Source organism: Tachypleus tridentatus, chromosome 7 (assembly GCF_004210375.1).
Source record: "Tachypleus tridentatus isolate NWPU-2018 chromosome 7, ASM421037v1, whole genome shotgun sequence".
Taxonomy (NCBI): domain Eukaryota; kingdom Metazoa; phylum Arthropoda; class Merostomata; order Xiphosura; family Limulidae; genus Tachypleus; species Tachypleus tridentatus.
In genome coordinates, this window is record NC_134831.1 from 141,474,569 (window position 1) to 141,488,508 (window position 13,940).

The 13,940-nt window shown below is 34.4% G+C and overlaps 1 protein-coding gene across 1 annotated transcript in view; it reads right to left on the bottom strand.

Moving 5' to 3' along the window:
- The window catches only part of LOC143256763 (neural-cadherin-like), a 325,327-nt gene that overhangs the window by 80,137 nt on the left and 231,250 nt on the right, over positions 1 to 13,940 (bottom strand). The gene's annotated exons all lie outside the window — the stretch shown is intronic.

The window sequence follows — 13,940 nt, forward strand, 5'->3', positions numbered from 1 at the left end:
ACTTTTAACATCTTTGTACATCACTAATAATTTAAATCAAACTGTATTTGTTTAATATAGAGAAAAATTAAGCAGCGCTTTAGTGTACAAAGATTTGTTTAGAGAACAGAGTCATTGATAAGTGTAATAAACTAGATTTTCTTAGTATGCGTTAAGCTGAATTGCATACCGGAATAATTATGTCTCAATAAAGATTTGCTTGTCTTGTTTATCGTTATCTATGCCTTTTGGTAGAGTACAGTATAAAAAAATTGATAAGTTTTTAATCTAACACGAATGAACACAGTTTCAGAAGTTATATATATATATATTAACATGCTTAGTGGAAACGGCGCTTTATCTGGTTAGAGATATATTTTATTATGCGTGAGGACGACACCGTATGGTACACATTAATATTTGAATAACCTAGATGTTATGTGAAATAATTTGCAATAATAAGTTGAAAGAAGGCTGTTAGGTTACTGCACGTCACCACTAGTTAGAACTTAAATATTCGTTATGAAATAAACACTTGTTAGCTGTAAATTTAATATCTCAGGAATAAGTAATAAAATAAGCATATGCCTATTTAAAGGGCACAAATAACTGTAAATAGAAAGGTTGATAATAAATTATCTATATATACAATTTCTTTGCAAACTGTGAAATAAGAAGCGACACTTGAAGTAAAACAATAGCAGCTTCCAATCGTAACAACATTTAGTAACCCTATCTTTCAGGCCAAACAATTGTCATTACTTTTCAATTTCAATACGAATACATTGAAAAATACTTCAAGACAGGATAAACATATTAGCACTTCCAATACCATGTTAGTGTTGTGTTTTGGTATTCAATACCACGTTTTGTTTTGTATACAGTTTGTATGGAAGAAAGTGGGATCCTACAGCTTATCACTAAACAAAAAGTCGCATTTTCTGAATTTCACCCTTTAAATCAAGGAATTTCAAACCATATTAACCACATAATTTTGTATCTGAAATAAAATTATCTAACTAAGCGATATTCTCAAAGGAAAACGCGGTTTCTATTTTATATAAACTTTGTACAATAGCAGCAATCGTCATGGTATGTACGTCTTGAATAAAAGAGTGATTTCAGTTTTACTTGCCACAAGACATTACATTACTCCTATTTCATCTTTAAGTACTACGTTCCTAATCCAGTTCCTTACATATCTTCATGAATTAGAAGAGCGTATAGTCATAGTATTCCAACTACACTATATTCGTTATTTTTATTGTCGACGTCGTGTTTCACTTAATCCTGAGCTCTTCAAGCCGACTAGGATACACCGAAAACAGCAGCGGTCGGACCATTATGTGTATAAGTCACAACTGTTACGGTGTGTACGCCTACTATAAGCCGGCGTAGAGTGATTACAGCTTTATTTGTCACAAGGCGTAAGTACTAAGCCTATTTCATTGTAGATATTAACCGTCTTTTTTTCTAGTTTCGTTTGTCAATTATTGAAATTAGAGTAAATTAATCGTCTAAGGAGTTTTGTAAACGCACTTTCATATTCACATATAATTATAATAGCTTATAGATAAGAGTAAAGTATAATGCGTAGCAGTATGTCAACCATACTCTATAATAATCTGTAATAAACGGTGAAATGTAGTCGTGTTGCAAGTGCTACATTGTTAATCCATAGGTATAAGGAAACCGCATTACCTTAAGTTGAATGGAGTACGAAATTAATACTTACAGTGAACATTTTTCATATAGTTAAATTAGTTTCTTTTTAATTTCTGACACTTCGCAGAATTTGGTATCTCGAAAGTTAAAAGGTGCAAAATGAGTGGAAGTTGTAAGAACATGACAAAAACGCCGAAACTTTATTACAAAATTAAAACAGAACATTCATGTATCTTAAATTAGGTCTCTGGAGCTTAATCTATGTAAGCTATGAAAGCGTACTAATGTGCATAATACCTTTAACGGTATTATGGCTGTAGAAGTCAGCTTTATTGGCCGTCAAAGATTTATATGTAGCTTTGAAGGAAATAGAGCATCCTGTAAGAAACAGAAATGAAATAAAAGAAGTTATCGGTATGTAATACAGTGAGGTATTCAATAATACGAGGAACCTTGTTTGTGATCATCTTCAGGTCTAAGTTCATTGGTGAAATATGACCATCTGCAGCACCAATGAATGTTTTTGAGACTAACTCGATGTAACGAAATATTAAACAATTATATTGAATTCTGTAGCTTTCTGTAAAAGATAAGAATAGTTAAAATTTGTTGGCCACTAAAATATCAAAACGTCTATCTTAGATCTATTTTCAAGAGAGCATAACATTCGGAACTTATGTTTTTGTTTTAGCGTGGAATTGTTTTACAGGAAAAGTATTAAGGAAATATAAATACTTGCAATGCCAGCTAAAATACGTACGAACCACTTAAACTATGTTTTTACGTTGAATAAACTAGATCATTCAATATATGCTCAGTTCGATTGTTGAACGAGGACAATCAGTCAAACTCACCAAGCGCACACAGAACAAAAAAAAACTATGTTATCCAGTTTCCCAATAAATGACTGAACAAAAAAGCAGATCACTAGTTTTTTTCCAAGTGTGGGTTTTGTTGTTTTTAAACATAAACTTACATAACAGGCAATTTGTGCTGTGCCCGCCACAAATATGGAAACCAATATTTAACATTTTGCATCCTTAGACGAATCGCCGGGTCACGGTGGATCTTCAACACTGGGACTGTAACTGTTAGAATGTAATGCTAGAAACAAATAATAAATATATTTCAAATGTTTTGTTTTTTACAATTATTTGGCAATAAATGTATTGGTAAATTGTAAACCAATAAGTCGAAGTCGACATCTTTTGGCATTATAAATACAGGACCGCAACAGTAAGGGAGGCAATTAAAGATACAAAGAATATCGCCACAGCAAGGGAGAAAAGGAGGAAGTGAGGGGCGATGCATTAAAAAATGATGTGGTTATAGTTCCAAAAGCTACCACCAGGGGACTAGTTAGGGACATTTGTTTGTTTGTTTTTAAATTTCGTGCAAAACTACTCGAGGGCTATCTGTGCTAGCCGTCCCTAATTTAGCAGTGTAAGACTAGAGGGAAGGCAGCTAGTCATCACCACCCACCGCCAACTCTTGGGCTACTCTTTTACTAACGAATAGTTGGATTGACCGTCACAATATAACACCCCCACGGCTGAAAAGGCGAGCATGTTTGGTGCAACGGAGATGCGAACCCGCGACTCGCAGATTACGAGTCGCACGCGTTAACCCACCTGGCCATGCCAGGCCAGTTAAAGACGCGTTACGGTGTCGTTATGCTGACATATAATGTCACCAGATGACGCTAATATATATGATCATCAAATATTACCAAGTCATAATTGCATTTTTCATTACAAGGAACATGCTGCTAAGCAAGCATTTTGGCATTTTGAATGATTACATAATAGTTCCATATGTCACACATGATTATCATTAATTAATTCATCCTAAGAAGGATTATTTCTTCACCAAAGATTTCAGTAGTATTATTCCTGAAACAATAATTCTTTATAATAAGTTATTTATTCACAATAAAGATTTTGCAATCTGACCTACATAAAAACACGTTTATTGAGGATGTAATTACATTAAAATTATTTATAACAAAACCATGAACAAAAGTGTCATTACTTTCTTTATGGGATCATCTAGATAAGACTTTTCGCTTCGACTCATTTTAGTTGTAAGTCCACACTCGACAATTCTAATTGGTAAATTTTCTTATATTGAGATTATGTGAAGGTAGTTCTAATGAATCAAACATTATTTTTTTACATTTCGACCAAAATAAATACAGATCCTTTGGCTACCAGATTTATTACAAGGATCCAGGTTGACAGTGTATAATTGTTTCTCTGCACAATCTGTCAGCTGATCACTGACAAACACACCTCCAAAGGTTTTTCTTATACACAAATCCTGCGATAGTATTGAATAAATTTATAATGCATTCATATCTTCTTAAATATCTGTTACGATGTTTCTAGACTGATCGATTTTGAAAAGTGATTTTGAAATTCTGCAAGTAAGAAAATTTATAGTGTTAGGTGAATACTACCAAAACGTATTTCAATTCGAACATTTCCGTCTTTCATCAAGAGTTACTGTGAAAATCTCCATCAAATAAATCAGATGTAAGATCAAAGAGTGTATATTATCCTGAGTATTCATCATATCTTTTATCAATTCCTTGATCTTGAAACTGTTTTCCAGTTCCACTAAATAATGTTTAACAGCTTCGTGCATACAGCTCAGCTTCAAAATCTGGTTGTAATGGACGAGTGAGAATCTGTTTTCCATCCATGTTGATTGTCACGAAACTGATATTGGAATGTTTGAAATTTTGTAGATTTTTTTCCCAAGACACGTTAAATACATCATTATCAACACATCCGATGTTGAGGTACTTGACCTAAAAAGCGTTATTAATAGATTCTTGTAAGTTTCCCTGGAGAATTTAAAACGATTTACACACTATATATTTCAAAGGATATTTAGTTGTTTCTTTCTGATATGCTTTAACAAGTGACAGAATGACTGAAGGTGTGATCTTGACCTTTCTAGCGTAAATAGAAACATGTTGAAGCAAAATGTTGACTCCCAATCAATCATTTGACATAATACAAAAGGAACATTTACTCGTATGAGTCAAAGTTTTAAACTTACATCATTAAGAAACAACATGTTCTATAAAAATATAACTGAATGTAAACGACCGATCATTTTGTTCATTTCACTACCATATGTATGTATGTACGGATTTTTCAATCTGTCATTCTCGGTAACATTAAAATCGTGATAATCAAAATTACCTGTTCTATCTTTTTTTCACATTGACCATATTAAATGACTTCTCTTAGTTTCACCGGTATAACTTAGTAAAATTTCTATGTAGGCTTTATATGCGAAAAGGTAGTGAAATGAAGAAATTAGTTTATCATTGAGGTGTACACCTACTTGAGGAAACAGAGAATGAAGTAACAAGTATACAGATGCAGAGTTATCTTCATCCTTTTTTATATCGGTACCATCAGGCTTGACAATCTTTGTATTTACATGAAGATATGATTGGGCTAGATCTTTTATGTGTTTGATTTGGAATTAAGCACAATATCGAATTTAGCATTGGTATCGAAACCCGGTTTCTAGCGATGTGAGTCTAAATATTCATCTCCTGATCCTGTATAGAAAATTCAATAGGTTCTTTGTTGGTCACTGAAATAGAGGACAATTTTCAGTTCACTGACTTTACTCAAACACTGTTTATGTGGAAGGAAGAGAAAGCAAGTCTAACTCAGATTTTGTACACTGACAGTAGTTTCCTTGTGGTAGAAGAGTCGTGATTACTTGTCAAAAGTGTCTGGAGTATATAAGACTCTTAATACTAATTAATTAAATCTCCTGTCATGGCAGCCTAGCAACACGCCTTTAACAACACGCTCTCTGGTGACAACTTTTAGCTTCATGGCCGCCATTTTATTTTTTTTAAATGTTGAAGCATTATATATTATATATATATATATACTTATAAGAGCATAAATGGTAGATTTAATGGTAAATGTATAGCGTCAATTTGTATATGAGAAGCTAGCGACATACTTCTAAATTTGCTCTGCATTTTCAGTTGTGGCGAGGCATGACCATTTCGATGTAGTCTCTTAGGGGGTAGATACTGGTGACCGGTTGCATTCCTTATGCCTAGCAGTTTCAATTTAAGGATGTTTACAGCAGAACCTTGAAATCATTAACATGGTCGCTCAGCTACTATGTCCATTACGGTTGTTTCTTTGTTGTTAAGTAGAAAACTATACAATGGGCTATTTGTGCTATGTCCATGTTCTATCGAAATCCAGATTTAGTATTTAGACCCACGATGAGCCACTGCTCCATAGAATATTCTTCATTCGGAAAATAAAGTAGATATTTGCAGTATTGAAATTAATTCGAAAACCACTTCTTTAAACTTTCCACATTCACGTTGTTTCGTTCTTAATACATTTTGAATTATCCTGTATGCGAGTGTATTGGCATTGTTCTATTTTCACGTAAAAAATTCTCATTTTTAACATTATAAAAAGTTTCCTATTCTCACACCTCTTAAAATATTCTCTTTTTTGTATTCAAATACGTAAAGTGTCTTTTTTTAACAGTCTGTTGTGTCGTCACATCTGCAAAATACTTTTGGTATTAAGAGCTTTCCTTTGTTCTATTTTCAGATATATGAAGTGTGTTTTACTTCTAAAAGCAATCTTTTGCATCTCGAGATATTTCATTTGCTGCTTTATCACGTACCTGAAGCGCATCTTTTACTTAAAATTAGTTCTTTGTTTCGTTTTTGAATTCATAAAGTGTTCACTATAGAAAATATCTAACTTGTTATGTCCAAACATGAAGTGTTTATACTTTTTAAAGAACACAGTTATTCCACTTAGACAGATATTAAAGTTATATTTCTCTGGAAATCTTTTTATTGCTTAAAAGCGGGAATTTCTTTAATTTCTGAAAGTGTTCACTTAACCTATTGGAACGTGAGGTGATTTTATTACAATAGTTTATTATGATTTTTATCTGTGTATGAGCAGCCCGTAGAATGACTCTTGAGTTTTTTGTTGTTATTTTTTCTCCAAGTACGAACTTTGGGCACATAGCAACATCATCTGTTGACCAATCTAAAATCTACTTACACGTTTCGGCTCAAGAGATCCAACCCCTTTCGATTAATATATTTGGCCAAAGTTTCTTAGATTAATTTATTCTAATCCTTCCTAAAATACTTTCAATTTGAGTGCAGGTTGGAGAGATCCTGACGAGTAATAAAATCGTTCATTTATTTGTTTGTTTGGAATTAAGCACAATATACAATGGTCTATCTGTGCTCTGCCCACCAAGGATATCGAAACCAGGTTTCTAGAAGTGCAAGTTTGCAAACATACCGCTATGCAAGTGACGCACAAAAAATTGTTAATAAAAATGGAAAAGAAAGGTCTTAGTGATTAATTAACTATAATCTTGCCAAAATAATTTCAATTTCCGCAGCTATTGAGGATCCCCTTTTGTTTTAACCAGAAACTTTCGGCCTATTATGATTAAATCGAATATTGTCTATAGATAGTATTGATTTAGTAATAAGAATAAATATAAAAACACATAATACTTCTATTTACGTTTAATAACACCTTACAATCTTAATAGCTTTCATAATTTTAGTTACTAATGAGTAACCAACATATGATGTATTTACTTTGCTTAAATCAAATTTTGTTTTTAATTTGTCTGAAGTGTCGATTGATTTATTTACGTTGGTTTTGTAAAAATCGTAACTGCTTACGCCCACTGACAAATTCACTGTGTACCCATATAACTGCCAATTACGCACACGCTGTTTGAGGCATAGTTGGAAGTTGCTCTAAGTAAACTAAAAGCTATCTCTACAGACTTCTTCATTATTAGCACCTCCCCCCAGTGGTACAATGGTATGTCTGCGGACTCACAACGCTAGAAACCGGATTTCGATACCTACGGTGGGCAGAGCACAGATAGCACAAGTCTACAAGTTTCACGTCCCATTACCGTAAAAAATAAGCAAATAAAAATTAATTGCGTACCACGTTGTGTAATCATAGGTGCGTTATAAAAGTGACGGTCAAATCCACCTTCTCAATCATTGAAGCCATACAGTTTGTGATGTTGCTTCTAACTAGATGTCTTCTTCTGGTATAACACTCCAAAATTACGGACGGCCATCGCAGTCACTGTTTCTGTAACTTATTTGTTACAGTTTGAAACGATGTCGAATATGTGCTTAATTTTATAAACATTTGATAAACATTCTGTCAAGCACCAGTTTTATACGTACTAAACCGAAAGCTAAACGGTAAGATTAGTAGTTCCATTTATCACGTCAACCCAGTTCGTCTTTCAGTTTAAAATAAAGAGCGTCCAGCACAGATAACTCTTTAGAGGCTTTGTGTGAATGTCCGAAAACAATACTCTGTTTTTAAATATTCTTTCTGTTGAAATTCACAAGAATCTATAAGAAACATAAATCTAAACTCCAATCAAATGACATTATTCTATACGCTTCACAGCTAACGTAAAGTATACGGACAACAGTCAAAGTACGCTACTTAACGAGCTTGTTTGATCATTACAACAATTAGTGATTTCACGTGTGTATATATGTGATAGATACATATGAAAGCACTATGGGCTTTAAAGCATTCATTAGATTTATGTTGCTTTACAACGGTGGCATTCTTGCGATGCCGCTATACACAAAGACACCATTACCATATTGTGATAATTAATTAGATTACAAGTTGCGCAATTAATACACAAGCGTCAAATTATGGACACATCTTCTCACCAACACCCCTAACTCAGGTTGTGTGACTGCAAACGATATCTCAAATGGTGTGAACTTATGGAAACAGATGTTGACTGCAAATTTAACGTGTCATAACAATGAGAATCAACTCGTCTTCTTTAACCTCTGTGGTATAGAACACATTATTTACTAAGGCAGAGAGCATTGTAAATATATAGACGTATATATATATATATATACTCTTCAAAACAAGAAACGTAAAAGGGATATTTTGTTATTTTAAAGAGAAATATATGTAATAACGTTACAAGCTCAGAGTATGTGATGTTACACGTGTTAAGGCACTGATTGTCAGACCAAAATGACAATAAAAGTTGTGCACTTTGAAAACGGAAGAAATCATCGGATTTTTCGCCAAAACGCATGCGTGTCCAATAAATTTGTTTGAGAGATCTGCATGTTCTGCAAGTGCAACATGTGCAAAATCCCTATAAAAAAGTGACGGGTTCTCGGTTTCCATAGCTCAGTGTTAAGCCACCGACACGCAATACAGTTACGCCAAGACTGACTGAAGCACAATGCAACAACGCCAGTGGTCGCTTGGAAGCAGGCGAATCTTGATCAAATGTTGCCAGAGCTATGAATGTTCACCCAAGCACCATCACAAGGAACCGTCACCAACAACATGGATCAACTCGTGACCGTCCACGATCTGGCAGACCTCGTGTGACCACGCCCGCACAAGATCGCTACATCCGGTTACGTCACCTTCGAGATAGGACCACCACTGCGACGTCTACTGCCTCAACCATACCAGGGCTTCGTAGGATTTCCGATCAGACCGTACGCAACCGTCTACGAGATGCAGGAATCCGACCTCGACGTCCAGTCAGAGGCGTCATCCTCACCCAGCAACATCGTCAAGCATGGCTGCAGTGGACTCGGGCACATCGGGTATGGCCTCATCGACGATGGAAGCATGTTTGGTTCAGCGATAAATCACGTTTTATGCTTCGTAGGCAGGATGGAAGGACCCGTGTTTACTGTCGCCGAGGTGAACGTTTTGCAACAAACTGTGTGCAGGATGTTGACAGATATGGTGGTGGCAGCGTCATGATGTGGACTGCCATCGCCTACAATGCCAAAACAGACCTTTTACACATTCGAGGGAATCTTACGGCTCAACGATACGTCTACGAACGAGATTCTTAGGCACCAAGTGCAACACATCATGGTGAACGTCAACGACGTTTTTCAACATGACAACGCCCGTCCTCACACAGCCCGACTCACCACTGTCTTCTTGAGACACCACAACATCAACATTCTTCCCTGGCCCTCCAGATCACCAGATTTAAACCCCATCGAACATCTTTGGGACGAGTTGGACGAGTTTGCGACGGCGACAACCTCAACCGCAGACATTACCTCAGTTTGCAGCAGCTTTGCAGGCTGAGTGGACAGCCATTCCACAGGATGTGATTCGTCATCTCATTGCTTCCATGGGCAGGAGATGCCAAGCAGTTATTGATGCTCACGGGGTGCATACTCGTTATTGACGTTGAGTGACGTTAAACTTCACCTAATGAGCGTAGACTTCGCCTTTGCAGACTTTGGATGTTCAGCAGTGAATGTGCAAAGTTTCACACATGTCATACAGAACTACCCGGAATGAACTTGTTAACAATTTGTCTCATATTTTGCTTTTTGCGTTTCTTTTTTTGAAGAGTATATATATGTATATAATCAATTTAATTTCATAGGTAAGGAAAATAAAACCAAATAAGTAAATAAAAAATATATTTAAAAATAATAAAAATGCAGACACAAACAACCATCGAACGCCGGGGAACAAATCAGTGGGTAAGTGATTACGTAATGTGTCCCAGTTGTTTTTTTTTTTAAGGTGTTGACGGAAGATCCAAGTTTCGCTCTATCCAGTTTAACTTCAACTTCGCTCGCCTCACATGCTTAGAAGAAACATTTGGACATATACTTTTCCTATAGTTATACAACTAGCCCTGCATGGCTAGGTGGGTTAAGACGTTTGACTCGAAATCTGAGGGTCGCGGGGTCAAATCTGGGTCGCACCAAACATGCTCGCCCTTTCAACCGTGGGGGCGTTATAATGTGTCGGTGAATCCCACTATTCGCTGGTAAAAGAGTAGCCCCAGAGTTGGCCGTGGGTGGTGATGGCTAGCTGCCTTCCCTCTAGTCTTACACTACTAAATTAGGGACGGCTAGCGCAAATAGCCCTTTAGCAGCTTAGCGCGAAATTCAAAAAACAAACCAAACAGTTATACAACTCTACCTTTTCTCCTCGTCCAAACTTCTACAAATGTTTTTCTTTCATTGCTCATGTACTGCTATATATTCTTATAAGCCCGATAGACGCAACCTAGGTCTTACTTCCGCTGGTACCTCAAATCTTACGTTGTTGTTGTTTTGTTTTTTTTACTTTTCGAACATGTAAGACTTCTAAAACTAGGTCACGTTACATAATGACCCACCTTATGATTTTTTGCCCCAGTGTTGAATATTTGTTTTGTGGATACGTTATATTTTTCGTTTATTTATTTACTTATTTATTAATGCGCTTCCTTCTTACAAAATTAAATTAAATTATCTTTCGTCGAATGTTAGGGTGTAGTGTGTTAATGTTATTATCTTCTTCCTTCTAATGCGATATATTTATAACGGTTTTTCTAACTTAAGTAAAAAACCAATAATTAATATGAATTGGAATAAATTGTCTCGTAAAAAAATATTTTTGAAGTAATTGCAATAACCTTAGAAGTAGTATTTTCCAAAATAAGTTTGATGTCCGAAAACAATTATTAAGGAAGATCAAGTTACATTATATTTAGCCAAAGCAATAAGATGCTTGTTGAGAAGACAAACATATTCATAAACTCGCCTTATGTAAAAAAATAGTTCTACAGTTAACTAAGGGAGGACCAACACGGTTGTAATCGTACTTGCGTACAGTGTCAACTGTATTTAACACATTTTGTTCAAAATATAGTGGCGTTCAGATTCGTAAACATCTCCTGAAACGTGATAGAAACTAAATTATATTAGTGCAAAATAAAACGAAATATTTAACCGTTGCTCCACAGATTATTTGAAATAAAAAGAAATTCCATTTATTTCTACTTCCGAGGCTTCACTATTTACATTTTAAAGCGACAAAACTGATTTCTAAGACTCTAAATCCACGCCTCCCTCTTCTGGTTCGACCCTATCAAGTTTATATATATATACATATACCATAAACAATATTATACTAAATTCCAATAAATAAGGTGGAATTGTAATTTCAGTTATTCTATCATCACTTTGATAAATTGGCAATCATACTAGTAATAGAGTTCTGTCATATTTGTTCTATAACAACAGACATTTTTTTTATTTCGATAATACTACAATAAACTCTGATGATAACATCATGGCTTTATGTCTTTTAATATTAAATCATTATGTTCTATTACTATTCAAATATATTATTCTTCCTCTTTGTATAGTACTATTACTGCTTTAAATCAATGTAGATGGTTGCATTAACACGTATTTTCACTATAATGTTATCCTCTAAGGTAATACTTCTATACGTACCCTATGCTACAAATATTTTCTTCCTATGGGAGATAACGAATCTCTTTTCAACAAATAATATTTTCATAATTTATTCTCCTATAAGGATATCGCCCATTCATTCCTCTATCAGACGTTATTAAATATCTTTGTTTGGTGATACAATCACACTACTCACTTCATCTAGATTTATACAAATGTTTTCTTGTAGATGATACAGCTTCGTCATCCGTTCCTGTGACAAACTACCTAAATGTCTGTTCTTCGGCGATGTTACTTCGTAGAATTAAAGTTACATACGATGTATTTATGTACCTAAATTTCTATAGTCTCCTTCTCCTGTGGTAATACTACCATGTCACCCATCTCTTCATTTACGTTAGCATTTAACTTTTCTTTCTGTAAGAAAATTCCTAAGGTTTACCTGGCTGGTCTAGATCTCTACTCCATGTTTATTCTACTATAAAGTCCATTCAAGAAGCAATGGAACTTGAAAGTAACACTATCCTGTATCTATGTTACCAACAGTCCTAACTATTGATGACAATACCTTCCTTTACTGTGGTAAAACAATCGTATTCACAAGGATTGTACAACTAACAACATGTGTGTTTGTTTACTGTGCTTGTAGTATTATATGTTTTCTCTATTAGTATGCTATTTCTGGTAATAATAAAGATTTCTTTGATTACTTCCATAACCCATTTCTTGCAGGTAGTAATAATGATGTATTACAAGGTCGTACGTAAATTTGTGACTATTTTAAGTGCGAAGGTTCGTGGTTCGTATTTCGTTGAAGCAAAAATGTGTTTCGTAATTTGTACCATAGGTGCTTCATAAGAGTAAAGGCCAGATCCAATTATTCGGTGATATAGCTAGCCTATCAGTTGGCTGTAGAGGATATTTAATACTTGGTTTCTATCTTCGTCTAGTCTACCTAATTAAAATTAGAGATAGCTTCGAGCTGATAGTTTTGGTATAGTTTTACAAAAAAATCTAAAACACGCTATAAACTACAAAAGCTCTTTTAGCTGATATAATACCTCTCAAAATCATTTCTGAAAAGTACTTGTAACACTGTGAGAGCCGCCCGTTTGTAAATTACAAAACTGACTTTTACCTTCGTATTTTAACCTACACTCTTGAAACCGAAATTATTAAAATCTATCTTACAATCCTCGTGGATTTGAATACAATAAAACATCCATCATATGATAAATACAGAGCACGTGTTAAAAATGTGAGTTATTAGTTCAACATCAATAGTACACGTAGTAAATTCCTCTTGTATGAAATTTAAAAAAAAAATGAAGAATAACCTGTAGTAAAAATAATAATTGAACATTTATAAATAACAACATATTATCACGCATTTTGGTTTAATGCTGTTAGCGAAAAACTTAATACCCGAAAGCATTGGTTCAAAATCACGAATTTTCCATCTTCAGTAAAACTTTTTACTTTCTCAACGTTTTAAGATCTGGATCTTTGTAATCTTCAGAAAATAATGGAATCCAACACTACATCAACCACAATTTTTGTTCTCGTTTGTTATGCTGAGTGTCACAAAAAAAAACCCTTCAAATTGGTTTTGTTCAAAACTCCTAAAAAATTATTGTATCTAAACGAATAAACATGTATTTCAGAATACACCTAAATATTTTCGTTAAAGCGTTTATCATTTCATTCTTTAGTAATTACGTTTTTAGTGAACTGAAAATATTAAGTAAGCAGTTACGATTCAGAATATTACGCCTCTTTGTGATAGAGTGAGAGTTGTTTGTGTTTTTTTTTAGAAATATTCAGGAAAATAGTAAACAAAAATATTCGGTGTAACTGAACAATATATACATATACACACACAAAAGTAAGTTTCATCCCTAACACAAGAGGATATTTACATTAATCAATACATACTATTGTTCAGTTTTAATTTTAATTGTTGCCCTTTGTATTATTCTAGTTGTTTTGACAA